This window comes from Gymnodraco acuticeps, unplaced genomic scaffold, assembly GCF_902827175.1.
Source record: "Gymnodraco acuticeps unplaced genomic scaffold, fGymAcu1.1, whole genome shotgun sequence".
In the NCBI taxonomy this organism is placed as follows: Eukaryota; Metazoa; Chordata; class Actinopteri; order Perciformes; family Bathydraconidae; genus Gymnodraco; species Gymnodraco acuticeps.
The window spans coordinates 626,301-642,572 of NW_022989861.1; positions in this window are offsets into that span (position 1 = coordinate 626,301).

Below are 16,272 nucleotides of genomic sequence, written 5' to 3' on the forward strand. Positions count from 1 at the left end.
AATTTCTAGCGGAAAGCTAACCAGGAAGTGTTTTAGCACATCACGTGACGCATCTGAACGAATCACGTTGTCAGAAGTTGACACCAGCCAATGAGATTTCGTTTCTTGGTTTAAGACCCTTTTGTACTTTCACGATTGGTTGCTGATACAAAGGAAATTACCATATTTGGATCCGATGAGATTGTGCAGGAGAGACGGAGCTTTTCCAACGATGACATTGTGCAAACAGCGGTCGCGGTACTTTATGTTACGTTAGAATGCTAACTTTTGGTGAATTTAGGAGAAATATACAGATGCAAATAGACAATCTATAGTAAAATGAACACTTAAATGTGTATTTTGTACGTTTTCCTTCCAAAAGCCTGAAAGAAAACATGTTATGGAATCAAAATAGCACAACATCTCAAAATTGACCAGTGCATGAAAAACGATGTTTTTGCCTGCCGTGTCTCGCCCTCTGGAGTCGGTGCGCATAATTTTACGTAATTAATCATATATTTTCGATTTTAAGGAGTAGAAATATGATTCAGATATCCGCGGAATCACTGGAAGAGTAGCTTTCCAGCGGTATCTCCTGTGAGACTGTAACCAGGGCACAGCAGCCAATATGGCCGCTCAAAGCAGCTTGACTTTACACTGTGGATTGGTGGATTCGTGTGTCCGTCAAGGAAATCTCGGCCGGCAGCCATCATGGTCTGAAATGACCAATGGACATCGAGAAATCACTAAGGACCTACCCACCAAGTAAACAAAACATAAACCACGTGTCTCCCATCAGTTTACGTCTTTGAGGAGATAGAGAGAGACAGAGAAAATGGCTAAAAAAAACTTTACAGTTGCCGACTTCGCTAGAGATTTTTTTCGCTAGCAGCAGTGAAGATAGAGCCTCAGAACGTGAAGTCTTCGACTCTTCTGAAGAAGAAGAATACAAAGACAACAACAAGGATCCATTTGGGCATGGGTAAGTGTAAATATTACAGTAATAGTGTACTGGCAATGTGTGGGGAATACCGCGAAAATGAACAATAGGTTTATTGATATATATTTTTTATCGATAGTCATGAACTTTTTATTGGACAAAATAGACTCTCCATTAGCAAATGTTTACTCTGTGTTAACGTTATTTTGGTGTGTGAAAGTGAGATTACATGTGTAGAGGATTAAATTAATCATTTATTCGTCCCACAACGGAGACATTTACAGTGACATGTTTTTGCCATCGATTATTTTATCATACTGTTCTGTACAGATGAGACTTTGTCATAGATTTATTTATATGTGTGCCTGTTATTATTTTACCGTCCTGTACAGATGAGACTTTGTAATCAGATGAGACTTTGTAATCAGATGTAGCCTATGTATATGTGTGTCTGTGATTTTATACTGAATGTAAAGTAACTGGAAATACCTGTGTGTGTGTGTGTGTGTGTGTGTGTGTGTGTTCCTTCTCCAACCTCCCAAACTTTCTTTTTATGTGTGCATTGTTATTTGTGCTTGAGCAACATTTTACTTGAACTTTATTTCAATGAAATTAGTTGTAATTATTGTCCTACATTTTAATTTGTTTTACAGAGAGGTTTCACAGCTGTCTGGGCCTAGTGGCCCACAGGCGGCGTTTATCCAGCAGCCAGAACATCCATCTGTGCCGGCCCCCAGGTCAAGATCTACCGTGGCTCAAGGGCATTCACCAGAGCGATCACCACCAAGGACCAGCAGACCAGCATCACTACAGCTGCCTCCACCTCCATCTGCGGCTGCCACCAGGTCAAGATACACCTCAGCACAAAGGCTCCACCACAGCCATCACCTTCAACCCAGCCAGCAAGGAGGTCTCGTGGAGGTCTCGTGGAGGTCTCGTGGAGGTCTCGTATAGCACTTGTACACCCCACCTACACAGCAGCCCATGCACCATCACCCCCATCTTCACAGCAGCCAGACCCACTGTCTTGGAAGACAGACACAGACCTTGACACTGTCTTGACATTTATAATGAATAGTTGGTTGAAAGTTCTGATGTTCAATATTGTAAATAGTTAGATTTTCCAGTTTCTTATATTTATATAAATAGTTGGTTGAAAAAAACATATTTATAATAAATTGTTGGTTGAAAAAAAGGTTGAATGCTCAATTTGTATTTGTACACATCACATGAACCTTGGTATGTAATATGAAGTCATTATTCAGTCCTAATGTATCTCAGTCCCTGCTGTGGTGAAAGTAGAGTGATAAACACCTATTTTACTCAAAATTCGAATTTAATTTTTTTAATTTTAGACATGAATAACACATTTATATACAGTGTAATTCAAATATTTGACTGCTTTTGTGATCCTAAAACTTTGGTAACCAAATCTAAAACACCAAAACAATTCGATCACATGAGTAAATTTGTGTTTTCACAAAAGTTTTGAAGATTTTCCGAAAATCGGATGTCAAATTTTAAGCTTTTGAGCTACTTATCTCATCAAACAGTGCTCTAAGGTGAGTAATTTGCATATATAGCAATACCAGAGATTGTCCTGAACATTTTGATATTTAACACATGGGGTGCCATGTTAGAAGAAATACATTTAAAAGGTGATTTTAAGAAAACATCTAAAAATCGAGAAAATACCCTTAGACTCCAGAGGGTTAACAAACAATTGATGCGGCTTGTATCGCTTAAGCGGCTCCCTCCCCACTTTTGGCAGCACCCCCTGAGCAAAATGACTTCCCGCGGCTATGGTACAGTCTCCTCAATGCTCCCCTCCAAAGAGTGTTCATGCCAATGCCAAGTAGTATTGCACGGTGTACCGATACTTGAAAGGTACCACGATACCCTGCCGTTAAAAACGTTACGATTCCTCTGTTTCATTAGTATCAGTACTTTAAGAATGACGGGGAAAAGTACTCAGGTGAGAAAGCGCCGTTTTAATATTAAGAGCCGTGTGTGTTCAGTGCTCTGCTTCCACTCCCTGCACTGCAGCCGTGCCTGCAGTCCCTCCCCTCTCTCGTGCACGCGCTAGCTGCATGTGAGAAAGCGAGAAGCATGGCTGCAAGTGGGAGTGCAACTGCCACTGCGCCTCGGCTTGTTGACAAAAAAGACGCCAGAAGCAAAATTTGGAAGTATTTTAGCTATATCTCTGACACCACGAGGCCTGTCTGTGAGAAATGTTTTAGATCCCTGCAAACCAAGGGAGCCAACACATCAGACTTGGCTAAGCACCTCGCCGACCGGCATCCAGAGCTGTTTAAAGAATTTAAAGACAGACAGGTTAGCGAATGTGATAGATAACATAATTACATCATGCTCAAGCCCATGCCCTAAAATCTAAGTCAAACCAGTGTAATTTATTTTGTGACAAATGAACGTTTTCGTAGTTTGCCGAGGCAATTAATGGCAATGATAACTGTCTAATATGGCTATTTTTTTAGCTAACTTACCAATGTGGCTCTGGTTCTGGTGTGAAATAAAGCACAATAATTACATTTAAGACTGTTTCCATTTTTTTAAGAAAAGTATCGAAAAAGAATCGGAATCGCAATTTTGACTTGGTATCGGTATCGAAACCAAAATGTTGGTATCGTGACAACACTAATGCCAAGGCAGAGTCACTGCTCCAGGCAAAGAGGACATTTTGATTATGTCGGTTCAAAAGATCCTCTTGTACTGTAAGATCAGTTTGTACTGTAAAGCACTTGAACACTGAACTTGTCATAATTAGTAAATGACTTATGGCCAACAATGTATGCGAGGTCACTGTAATCTTGGCTTCTGAACATCAAAATATAATCAGTAAAACGTTGAGGTGTCAAATCCGAAGAATTCCCTGAAATATTGCCGTCACAGGTACGGGATGGATGTGAGGTCACGGTGATCTTGACCTTTGACTCCAAATCTAATCAGTTCATCCTTGAGTCCAAGTGGACGCTTGTGCCAAATTTGAAGAAATTCCCATTAGGTGTCCTGAGATTATATCAACATCACGAGAGGGAATATGGGATAAGATACGGACAACCAGACAATAAAATGCCTCTGCGCCAGTAACAGCTGCTGCCGGAGGCATTATGAAACTACATAAACATAATACAGAACCTTTGGAAAAGAGACAGGCTTTCTGTTTACACTGTTTGCAGTCTCTAAGCTAAGCCAACCAGCTTATATATTATAACAGACAAACACAATATGGTATTTATCTTTATCTAACCGTCTGTAAAGAAACAAGTTAAAGTTAAACTATTCATTAAAACAAATTATGAAAGAAAATAAAGTATATCAGTCTACATAACACAAGGCATTTTGCAAAAAGGGGGCTGAGGTTTGTTCCCTAGGTTACACTATTTTGCTTTAAATTATTTACACATCAACTTGAATCAGTCTAAATGTGGATATGTTATTCTTATCAAAGTGACATCTTAACTGCAGTCAACATGGATAGAAACCTCTCCAACAGGAAACTGGAGCAGAGCTGACAGTGTGATCCCAAAATAAAAAAGTTTTAAGATCACTAATAAAATAGGTCTGGCTGAAAGATGATCCCCTGTTTCTCTCTGACTGTCTCTTCCCCCCTCAACTCCAAACTGTGCCTCTGTGCTGCTGCTCTCACAAGATTCCCTCTTAAAACAGCCAGCAAACCTCAAACTTCACTAAGCTTGTTTTTGTTTGCTTATTAATGCAGGCAAAATGGAAATAAGCAAAGTATGTGTGATGAATATTGAGTCGTTTTAAGCGTTGAGCAATATGTGCTTATTCTTGAATATAAGTGCATACATTAGCATGTAAATGATGAGCCCTTCTGCTTTATCCACTGATGTGTCAGTGATCCGGTTCATTACCGGATGGTCAGTGTCTTCATTATCACAATATAGACGTGATTTCCCTTTAAATTAAAAGGCATCCTTCAGTTTGGATGGACCATTGCTCACACCATGATCTAAAGGGTATTACTCAAATAATACTAAGCGCTGTTTGGAAACTACTAGATACTAGTTACAAACAGTGCTGGAATAAATATTAATCTATATTTAAAAAAACACGTACAAAAAAGATTCTCTGCACTGATTAGAAACTTTATTTTGCTGCTGGCTGCTGAATAGATTGACCTTGTTTTTTTAACTATTATATTATTCATCTATTATTTGTACACTATGGGTGTAACGGTACACGTACCCGTACCGAAATTATTCGGTAAGGGCGCTTCGGTTCGGTACACGTGTGTACCGAACGAATATAACGTTAAACGTAAAAAATTGAGAACATGAACAACTTCTTGGAAGTAATCTCAGGTGCTGCGTCGCAGCATTCAGAGTAATTTGCTCACATTGTGTTCAACGCGTCATAGAGCGAGCAAGTCCTTTCATTGGACGAGAGGCATACTATGAGAGCTGGTCAGAGGGACGCGTTCAAATGTAGTCAGTAATTTGAGGAACTGTCGAAATGGCGAACGCAGATAAAGTTGAGCTCGAAAATCCTCCAGCATCATTGAAGTCTCCGGTTTGGGAACATTTTGGTTTCGCAGTTACGTACAAGGATGACGGACAAAGACAGCTGGACCGAACCAAAGCTGTTTGTCGGCATTGTTCAACTAAAATTGATTACGCGGCTGGCAATACATCAAACTTGCACACTCATTTGAAAAGGCATCACCCGAACGTGAATATCACCGGTACTGTAGGAGTTTTGAGGTTTTTACAACCCCACTCTGCTCCGCGTGTCGTTTTGACGAGTCCTGCTTAAAATCATAACAGGAAGGAAATCAGAGAACACCCAGATACCAGTTGAAACAATAATCTGTTTTAATTATCAAAGGTAATAATGCAATGCAATATAATACATTACAATACAATATAATATACTACAATTATATTGTAATGTGTAAGGAGTATGCCGGCCCACTCCTGCCCTGGTTCGCGTGCTGCGGAGATCCTTTCGGTCCTGACAGCATGGGAAGAGAGGCCGAACGCCAGGGCTCAACAGGAGATATACCATAATAAGAAGGAGGGGTTGGGTCAGCTGGTCATCTTTTCAGGTCATCTCATTGGGAGACGCAAAATATGCTGTATCACAGTGACTCAGCGCTGGCCAGCAGAAAACCAAACAGGCTCACTTTGCAACAAAACACCTCTTATTATGTAGCTTATCACACAAGTCATGTGTTTCTTTATGAAAGCCATACTTGTTGGAAATGTAACAGTCATCATCCCATGACATCCTCAGAACCAGCAACAACGCCTAACTGTCTTCATACCCCCCAGCCATCTCTGAACTTCCATTCACACTAAGTCAGCTCACCCAGAATCTAGAAGGACCATTGTCTCTCTTAACTGTGTGTGACTCAATTATCTTGCTCCTTTAGGAGTCCTGAAATGAACGCACATACATTTCTCTCACAAAGATAACACAAAGATTTCATCCCTCATATCTCCAACTTCTGGTTACACAGACTGCTTATTAATTAAACCCACACATATACTATTCAAGACATGTAGACTTCCCTGAAACATGACATGCTAGAGATCTTAAGCAGAATATACTCTCATCCACCTAGACCCCTGTCCTGCATACCTACACCTCCCCCACAGAGCAATAAAACCCTGTTTACTCCAACCAGCCCAGAATGTTTATAGCCATTTTTAGTCCTTACATTTATGAAAGGATAAAACAGAGAAATCAATATAAAACACAAACACAGGTATTGTTTGAACAGTATTCACTTAACTGCTACTATTGATAACCACCAGAGAAACCCAAAGGACCTGTTTTAATATCTATCTGGAATTTGCAACAAGACTTTCTGCCATTTCAAATGTAACACATTTCTTAAATATCAGATGATAATAATCTTCAGTACCAAAAGAAAAAAGACTGAAGTGCAAACCCAACTCCCGCTAGCATTTAAGCCTCCACCACTCGCAAAAAGATCAGACCGAGCCAAAGCTATTACAAACGCCAAATATTCTTATGTTGCCATGGTAGCAAAGCGCTACCTGGCTGTATCTGCTACTACCTCTGTCCCTAGAGAGGGTGTTCTCCACAGCAGGAGACATTGTTAGTGCCAGCAGATCTGCCCTTTCGGCAAGCAATGTGGACAAGTTCATCTTTCTTTAAAAAAACATGAAAATACAATGACAAGCAAGTCATAATGTCAAGCTGGCTGCTTAGGAACTAGTACAGTACAGTTCAAATACAGATTATTTCAGTTCATCGAAAAGCTGCACCTTAATGTTTATTTTATTATATTTTGTATTTATTTGAGTGAATATTCATAGTTTAATAATAATTAAAAACCCAAAACTAATAGTTTATGTTTTGTGAGTACTAGTACAGTAAAGTTCAAATACAGATTATTTCAGTTCATCGAAATGCTGCACCTTAATGTTTAGTTTATTATATTTTGTATTTATTTGAGTGAATACATTATTCACAGTTTAATAATAATAAAAAAATAAAAATTATGTTAGTTAGTTATGTTTTGTGATAATTTTTTCTGACCTAAAAACCGAGGTACGTACCGAACCGAAATGTTTGTGAACCGTTACACCCCTATTGTACACTATTTAAAAAATTATATAGGTTTTTGTGCATGTAAATCAGTGGTCCCCAAACTAAGGCCCGCGGGCCGGGTACGGCCCGCCTCCACATTTGGCCCGGCCCCCTGAACAATACCAGAGACGCATTATGATTTATTTTTTTTTTTTTTTCAGTCTGGACACGCGAATCCTAGACTAGCCCCTGTCAAAATGTTGTGACCTGCTCTATCGAAATCAGTCGCATTGACCCGAAGACACCTTTTGAGTTGTATACACTGTTGGAAAGAGGATATTCCTAGCTTTCTAATGATATCAGGATTGTTTTTGTACTTCAAATATTAAGTGAAATATGTCACATTATATAATGACTGTCACCGAGTCATCATTTTGAGAAAAAGGCCTTCAAAGTTGTCTCTTCTCTGGAATCCATCGATCTGATTGATTATTAGCGGAGCAAATGATCAAAATACTACAGAGGGAAGATATTTTCGTTTGGAGGGGAAGCTCGCGAGTGTGTGTCAGTGTGTGTGCTTGTGTAATTTTGCGTTTGTGTGTATTGTGTTTGTTTCCCGGGGAAAACACTCACGAGAAACACTGGCTGTTGTTATGCCTGACATTCTCCGCTTGTAATAATGCCGAAGCTTCAAAGTTGTATTTATCATCTGAATTTGCCGAAACAAGTTTAATATTCTGAAAGCCAAGACTTTGTTTAATTGAAATCAGATGAAAACAAACTGTAACGGACCCTGCCGTGTTATCTATGATTAGTATACTCTTACATTCATAATTTCAGCGGAGTGAGGGGGGGGGCGGCGCTGCGGAAGAGCAGATTGCGAGTGATAAATAAATAAATTGGAAATAAAAGTTTCATATTCTGAAACCCAAGACTTTGTTTGTTTAAAATCAAACAAAACACCCGAACCCCGAAAAAATAGTTTTTTTTACGTAAATCCACGTTTATTTTGAGAGATTCTGCTCTGACAACTAAGCTAAACTTTTACCTGTTAAGATTGTGCACGCCTGTTATCTAACCGACAGGTCCGCACTCACTCTCCAGATGAAACTCTCTCCTTATTAATTTAAGCATTGTACTTATTAATGTATGCAGACAATCACACAATCTGTGATTTTTGGATTTACCGTGCCTCTCAATTGCCCGTGACAGGTTGGCAAGGTCGATGAATCCTGAAGTTGCCCAAGGATTGTTCAGGGAGCACGAATCCTTGTCAAAAAGAAGACATGGCCAGCAAAATAGACGCTGAAGTTTAGCGCTTCCAGTTAGCCACTCCGTGCGGACATAATTGTCCTCATTGAACGTCCGATTCTCTCCCTTTTTCCTCGGTGTACACACAGCTCGAGTGCGGGCATTGGCCTGTCATCTGATTTAATTTTTAGTTGCTGCTGTAGCGGAAGTTTAGTAAAGTTATGTTTGATTAAGTACGCCAAATCTCCACCCTCCATAATGCTTCATTTGCTTGATAATTTCTAACGTCGGTGATGACAGTTACAGTATTAAAACTGATGTTGATGTGATTTGATTGGATGGCAGTGTCCAATCAAATGTCAAGGAGAGACTCTGAGGCATGAACACAATTGCACGACTCAGATAGTGTTCTCAAAAAATAAAGACTTTACTGGAATTTAGCACAGTAATCAAAACAAGGAAAACAAATATACTCTTTCGAGGAAAACTAGCAAGTGATCAATGAGGTAGATCCGTGGGAAGTCCGTGAGGTAATCAGGAACGTGGGTCATAGTAAGACAACGAACTGACAATGAACAGGAGGAAGCTACCACAATATATACACAGGTAAAGGGGACACAGGTGGAAACAATCAGGGTGGGGAAAACAATCAAGGACGCAGGAGACAGAAGGGGGCGGGGAGCGTGGAGGCCTGAAATGAGAGGGATGATTAATTAAGGGAATAACATAAAGCACAGGGCAAAGGGACATGACAAAACTAACATAAAGAATACACTTTCACTATTAGTTTCCTAGACATGACAGTACCCCCCCTTCTAGGGACAGCTCCTGACGGCCCAGGCTCCTCTGAGTTGAGGCGGTCAAAATCCTCAATGAGGCTTTTATCAATGACGAAGCGGGAAGGAATCCATATCCGCTCCTCAGGACCATAACCCTTCCAGTCAACCAGTATCTGTCGCCCTCTACCCCTTTTCCGACTAGCCAATATCTTCTTGACGGTGTAAACCGGACCTCCCTCAATCATCCGGGGGGGCGGGGGGGGTTTGGCGGTGGGAACCATAGCGCTCTCCTTCAAGGGTTTTAGTTTCCCTACATGGAAGGTGGGATGTACCTTCATGGACCTAGGAAGCCGTAGTCTCACTGAAACCGGGTTGATGACCTTGGTGACGGGAAAAGGACCCACAAACCGGGGGGCCAATTTACGGGAGAGTACGTGGAGGGGAAGGTCTCGTGTAGAAAGACAGACTTTTTGGCCTGGCTGGTATACAGGAGCTGGTCGGCGTTTTCGGTCTGCTGCTCTTTTCACCAGTTGTGAATTCCTGCAGAGGATCTTCCTAGCCGCAGCCCACACGCGCCGACAACGCCTGACCAGCGCGTGGGCAGACGGGACCGTGACCTCCCTCTCCGTGGCTGGGAACAGTGGCGGCTGGTAGCCATAAACACAGTGAAATGGGGACAGGCCCGTGGCAGAAGTAGGGAGGATGTTGTGCGCATACTCAACCCAGGTGAGGTGCTCGCTCCAGGAGGATGGATTCTGGGACACCAAGCAGCGCAAACAGCTCTCCAGTTCTTGATTTAGGCGCTCTGTCTGGCCGTTAGACTCCGGATGGTATCCTGACGAGAGACTGACCGTGGCACCGATGAGGCGGCAGAACTCCTTCCAGAAGCGTGACACAAACTGGGGGCCCCGGTCGGAGACAATATCCTTTGGGAAACCATGAAGCCGAAACACATTATGCATCATGACCTCAGCCGTTTCCTTCGCTGAGGGCATCTTGGGCAAAGCAATGAAATGTGTCATTTTAGAAAAACGGTCCACTACCGTAAGAACTGTGGTTTTACCTCTAGAGAGGGGCAGGCCAGTGACGAAGTCCATGGAGATCTCTGACCAGGGTCTGTTGGGAATAGGGAGTGGTTGTAATAGTCCTATTCGCGCCCTGGAAGAGGTCTTGTTTCGAGCGCAGACAGGGCACGCCTCCACATACTCCTTCACCTCCTTCTCCATGGATGTCCACCAGAAGCGTTGTTTTATGATGAACATAGTTCTCTTGACTCCAGGGTGACAGGTGAGCAGCGAAGTGTGAGCCCAGTGGATCACCTGTGGTCGCTCGGCCTCCTGAACGAAAAGCCGGTTAGGCGGGCAACCCCTTGGTGCAGGAGCTCCAGCATTGGCTTGTATTACCTCCTTCTCTACTGACCAAGTCAGCACTCCTACCACCCGGTTTAATGGGATGATGGGTTCCGGCTCCTTGACTGCAGGCACAGGGTCAAACAGACGGGACAGAGCGTCAGGCTTGACATTCTGAGACCCCGGCCTGAAGGAAAGAACAAAGTCAAAACGGTTGAAAAACAAGGTCCACCTAGCCTGGCGGGAGTTCAGTCTTTTGGCCTTTCTTATATATTCCAAGTTTTTGTGATCGGTCCAAACCACGAAAGGATGCTCGGCTCCCTCCAACCAATGCCTCCACTCTTCCAGTGCCAGCTTCACGGCCAGCAACTCACGGTTTCCCACGTCGTAATTTCTCTCTGCTGGGGAGAGCTTCCTGGACAGGAAAGCGCAGGGGTGAAGTTTGTTGTCCTTCTGTAGTCGTTGGGAGAGGACCGCTCCCACCCCTTCGTTGGAGGCATCCACTTCTACCACAAACTGACGAGTGGTGTCCGGCAAGGTGAGTATGGGAGCAGAGGTGAACATTCCTTTAAGCCGAGAAAAAGCCTCCTCAGCCTGAGGAGACCACAAAAAAGGCACTTGAGGGGACGTGAGGACATGAAGAGGGGCTGCAATAGCACTGAACCTCCGCACAAAACGTCTGTAAAAATTTGCAAAGCCTAAAAACTGCTGCACTTTCTTACGAGAGTCAGGGGTAGGCCAACAAGCTACTGCGCTAACCTTCTCTGGGTCCATCCTAACCTGACCTCGCGAAATGATGAAGCCCAAGAAAGTGACTGTCTCTGCATGGAATTCGCATTTTTCTGCTTTGACAAACAACCTATTCTTGAGCAGCTCTTGTAGAACCTGGCGGACATGTTGTTTATGGGTGTCAAGGTCAGGGGAGTAGATCAGAATGTCGTCCAGATATACAAAAACGAAACGGTTCAGAAACTCCCTCAACACGTCGTTGATCATAGCCTGGAACACAGCAGGAGCGTTTGATAATCCAAATGGCATTACACGGTATTCATAGTGGCCTGAAGGGGTGTTGAAACCCGTCTTCTATTCATCACCCTCCCTGATCCTGACTAAATGATAAGCATTACGCAGGTCTAACTTGGTGAAAACCTTGGCTCCCTGAAGCTGCTCGAAGGCTGACGAGATGAGAGGAAGGGGGTACCGGTTTTTAACCGTAATGTCATTGAAATGCGAGTAGTCAATACAGGGCCTAAGAGACCCATCCTTTTTCCCAACAAAAAAAACCCCCGCTCCTGCTGGTGATGAGGAAGGGCGAATAAGGCCTGTTTTGAGGGAGGCATCAATATAGTCCTTCATGGCCTCTTTCTCAGGTCCTGAAATAGCATATAGTCGACCCTTAGGAATTGTAGACCCAGCAATCAGGTCGATAGCACAGTCATAGGGGCGGTGAGGCGGAAGAGTCAGAGCCTTGGATTTACTGAATACTTCACTTAAATCGTGGTAGCAGGAAGGGACTGAAAGAACATCAGGAAAATATATTTCTGGGATAGTTCCCTGCCTAACCCTCCCAGTGTTACCTCTTCTGTCAATCTCCGCTACCTGCTTAACACAGTGATCTCTGCAATTCTTTCCCCACCCCTCCACCCTCCCAGATTGCCAATCAATGTGAGGGTTATGAAGTTTCAACCAGGGAAACCCCAAAATGAGTGGATGTTGGGCTGAATTAAACAAGTGAAATGACATTGTCTCGTGATGGTTATCATCACATCTTATTTCTAAAGGCTCTGTTTGGTGAGTCACTTTAAACAACAGCCGCCCATCGAGAGCACTCGCTTCAAGAGGCTGGGGTAGAGGTTTAGTTTTTATGTCCAATTTTTTAACTAAACCCCAATCCATCAGACTTTCGTCTGCCCCTGAGTCAATGAGTGCACCATGAGTAACCACATTGTCTCTGATTTTTACCCGGATGCGGGTCAGTGTGCGAGGAGGAAAGTCAGAGGAAGAGATCCGGCTCACCAACGTACTCCTCTTTATTGGTGAGCCTCCTCTTTTACCGGACAAGCCGCTTGTGGATGTCCGCGCTGCCCGCAGTAGAAGCACAGACCCTCCTTTAATCGACGCTGACGTTCTGCCATCGAAAGCTTGGCGCGGCCCAACTGCATTGGCTCCTCCACGGAGCCAGGGGGCGCTGTTGTCCGGAACGCCGGTGAGGGGTGACGGGGCCTCCAAGAAGAAGTAGTATCCAGCGGCGAGCGTCTCCTCTGGGGAGGCGGATCAACCGCATCCTTGGATTTATTCCTTCTCCTCTCCGTCAAACGATTGTCTATCCGTATTGCCATGGATATGACAGAGTCCAAGTCAGCGGGCAGATCGAGAGGCGCCAGCTGGTCTTGTAGGGAATCCGAGAGACCGCTGACGAAAGCGTCAAACAATGCAGCGGAGTTCCAGCCGCTATCGGCTGCCATAGTCCGGAACTCGATGGCGTAGTCAGCCACACTCCGCTGATGTTGTTTCAGCTTAATCAGAGCCCAAGCTGCTTCCCTGCCCGGCGTGGTTTGATTGAAGATCTTTCTCATAGTGTCTATGAAGTTTTCCAGAGACCCGCAGATGGGGGAGCCTCGGGACCACTCTGCCGTAGCCCACGCTGCTGCTCGGCCGGAGAGATGGGAGATCATGAAAGCCACTTTGGAATTGTCCGTGGGAAAAGCAGCCGGTTGGTGGTGATAGTGTAACTCACACTGCACAATGAACGTCCGGCAGCCCTCCGAGTCTCCGGAGTATTTTTCGGGTGGAGCCAGACGCATGGAAGTACTGTGCGGCTCAGTAGACCGGTTGGGATCGGAACCGGTCGCCGCCGGAACCGGGGGAGTCGTGGGAGGAGAAGCAGCCTGCAGGTGAGTGAGCACACGCTGGACCTCAGCTGCCAGCAGATTCACCTGGGTTGTCACCGATGATTGTAGTTCCCCGTGGCTGTTGGATAGGTGCTGCACTCCGTGCTGTATGGCGGCCATCTGCTGTTCTTGTTGCCCAAGACGTTGGCCCTGAGAGCGGATGGCGTTCTTTAGCTGGTCTGAGTCGGCTGAGTTCATTTTAAAGGTCAGTTCGTACTGTCAAGGAGAGACTCTGAGGCATGAACACAATTGCACGACTCAGATAGTGTTCTCAAAAAATAAAGACTTTACTGGAATTTAGCACAGTAATCAAAACAAGGAAAACAAATATACTCTTTCGAGGAAAACTAGCAAGTGATCAATGAGGTAGATCTGTGGGAAGTCCGTGAGGTAATCAGGAACGTGGGTCATAGTAAGACAACGAACTGACAATGAACAGGAGGAAGCTACCACAATATATACACAGGTAAAGGGGACACAGGTGGAAACAATCAGGGTGGGGAAAACAATCAAGGACGCAGGAGACAGAAGGGGGCGGGGAGCGTGGAGGCCTGAAATGAGAGGGATGATTAATTAAGGGAATAACATAAAGCACAGGGCAAAGGGACATGACAAAACTAACATAAAGAATACACTTTCACTATTAGTTTCCTAGACATGACATCAAATCGCCAGCCGCCTCTGAAGGGAAGCAAGAGGCGGCTGGCTTCCCTTGGCATGGCCCTGACCAATCACAGGTTGGCAGGGGCATCACGTGGGCCTCATCTGATTGGTCAATCCCTCCATTTTTTTTCACCAAAGGAAGCCAGATTCGGCTGGCCTCCTCTCGCAACAGAGAGTGCAATCTACTGTTTCACCATAACATCTAGAGGGGCGCTGTTTCACTCTTTGTAAAGTACTCAATGAGAATGGGGGAGAGACGGCCGGTGTCAGTACCAGATATGTTCGGGCTACCAGATATGTTCGGGTGTATTTCCGTCGCATCCGTCATCCGTCATATTCGTCATATTTTACGGCAACTCAAGAGGGCCATCACGGTCAAATTCCGAACATTTAAACATAGCCGACACTTCATTCTTTACTTTGTCCGTTATTATATGTAGAAGATTATACTTTTTCTCCATCATGTTGTTTCCTTAGCAACAACTTCAAACAGGCATAGCCTACACTTCATTCTTTACTTTGTCCGTTATTATATGTAGAAGATATTAATTTGTTCTCCGTCATGTTGTTTCCATAGCAACAACTTCAAACAATAACAACTAACCGCTAGCCGCAAAGCTAGCATCACAGCCACTGCTCCGTTTTCGGAGACTTTGCACACGTTTTTCACAAACATTTACACAAGCTAGGAGTACTTCCACTAGCTTCGTCTTGATCTGTAGATGTGATTTGATGTGTCGTGTGTCCCCCAACTCCTCTCCAAAGTTCAGATATTTAATAAAATACTCAGGGGAGTTTCCTGAATTTTCATGCCCAAAACCAAGCACTAGGCCCTGGGTAAATTAAGAGGCTGATCTCGGGCACTTTTGTCCACTTTCCCTGGTGGTCGAAACTCAAGCCAGACATCCCTGGAATCGTCTCAGAGAGTAGATGATCAGTGGGGCCTTGTTTTTACTGAATGATGTGTTTTTTTATGGGGAATTCAAAATATGAGCTTATTTTTTAGGATTTTCGGAGACTTTGCACACGTTTTCACAAACATTTTCACGCTAGTATATAGAGTATGGGAGTACTTCCATTCGCTTCGCCTTGATCTGTAGATGTGATTTGATGTGTCGTGTGTCTCCCAACTCCTCTCCAAAGTTCAGATACTATATAAAAATACTAAAAGGTAAATAAAACATTAAACATAATGACAAAATAACAACCTGAAATATATGTATTCTATCTACACATTTCGTAATTATCTAATCTAGTGGCCTTATAAAAGCGTTGGCTAAAGTAACGCAGAATATATATATATTTTTTAATTGTAAATAATTAGAAACATTATTTATGTGCACAAGTACATGGGACCCCACCATAGCGCCCCACACATAACAAGCTGTCCCGAGTTCATCCGGCTGCAGTTCCGCAGACGGCCGGTGTGTGGCAGCAGAGCGCTGGGAGCAGAGGGAGGTGAGTATATGACGGATATGACGGATGACGGATGCGACGGAAATACACCCGAACATATCTGGTAGCCCGAACATATCTGGTACTGACACCGGCAGCAACACACAGCAAAGGAGAATTATCGAAACAAAACAAAGTGTTTTTATTTATTTATTTAAATTATAACTACAATCCGAAAAAACAGGGGAAGCCTGGCTTCCCTCGGCCTCCGGGAGAAAACGCCACTGACCCAGAGAGGGTTATTTGGTTATTATTTATTTCATAAATAGTGTTATTTATTTCATTAATAGTGTTATTATTTATTTCCTGACTTTTTTTCTGTGAAGATCCCGGAAAGGGTTATTAATATTTGGTTATGTGTGGCTTTCTAGAAAACAATAAATGTTTACGTTTACACACCCATGCGATCGTCACACTTTTTC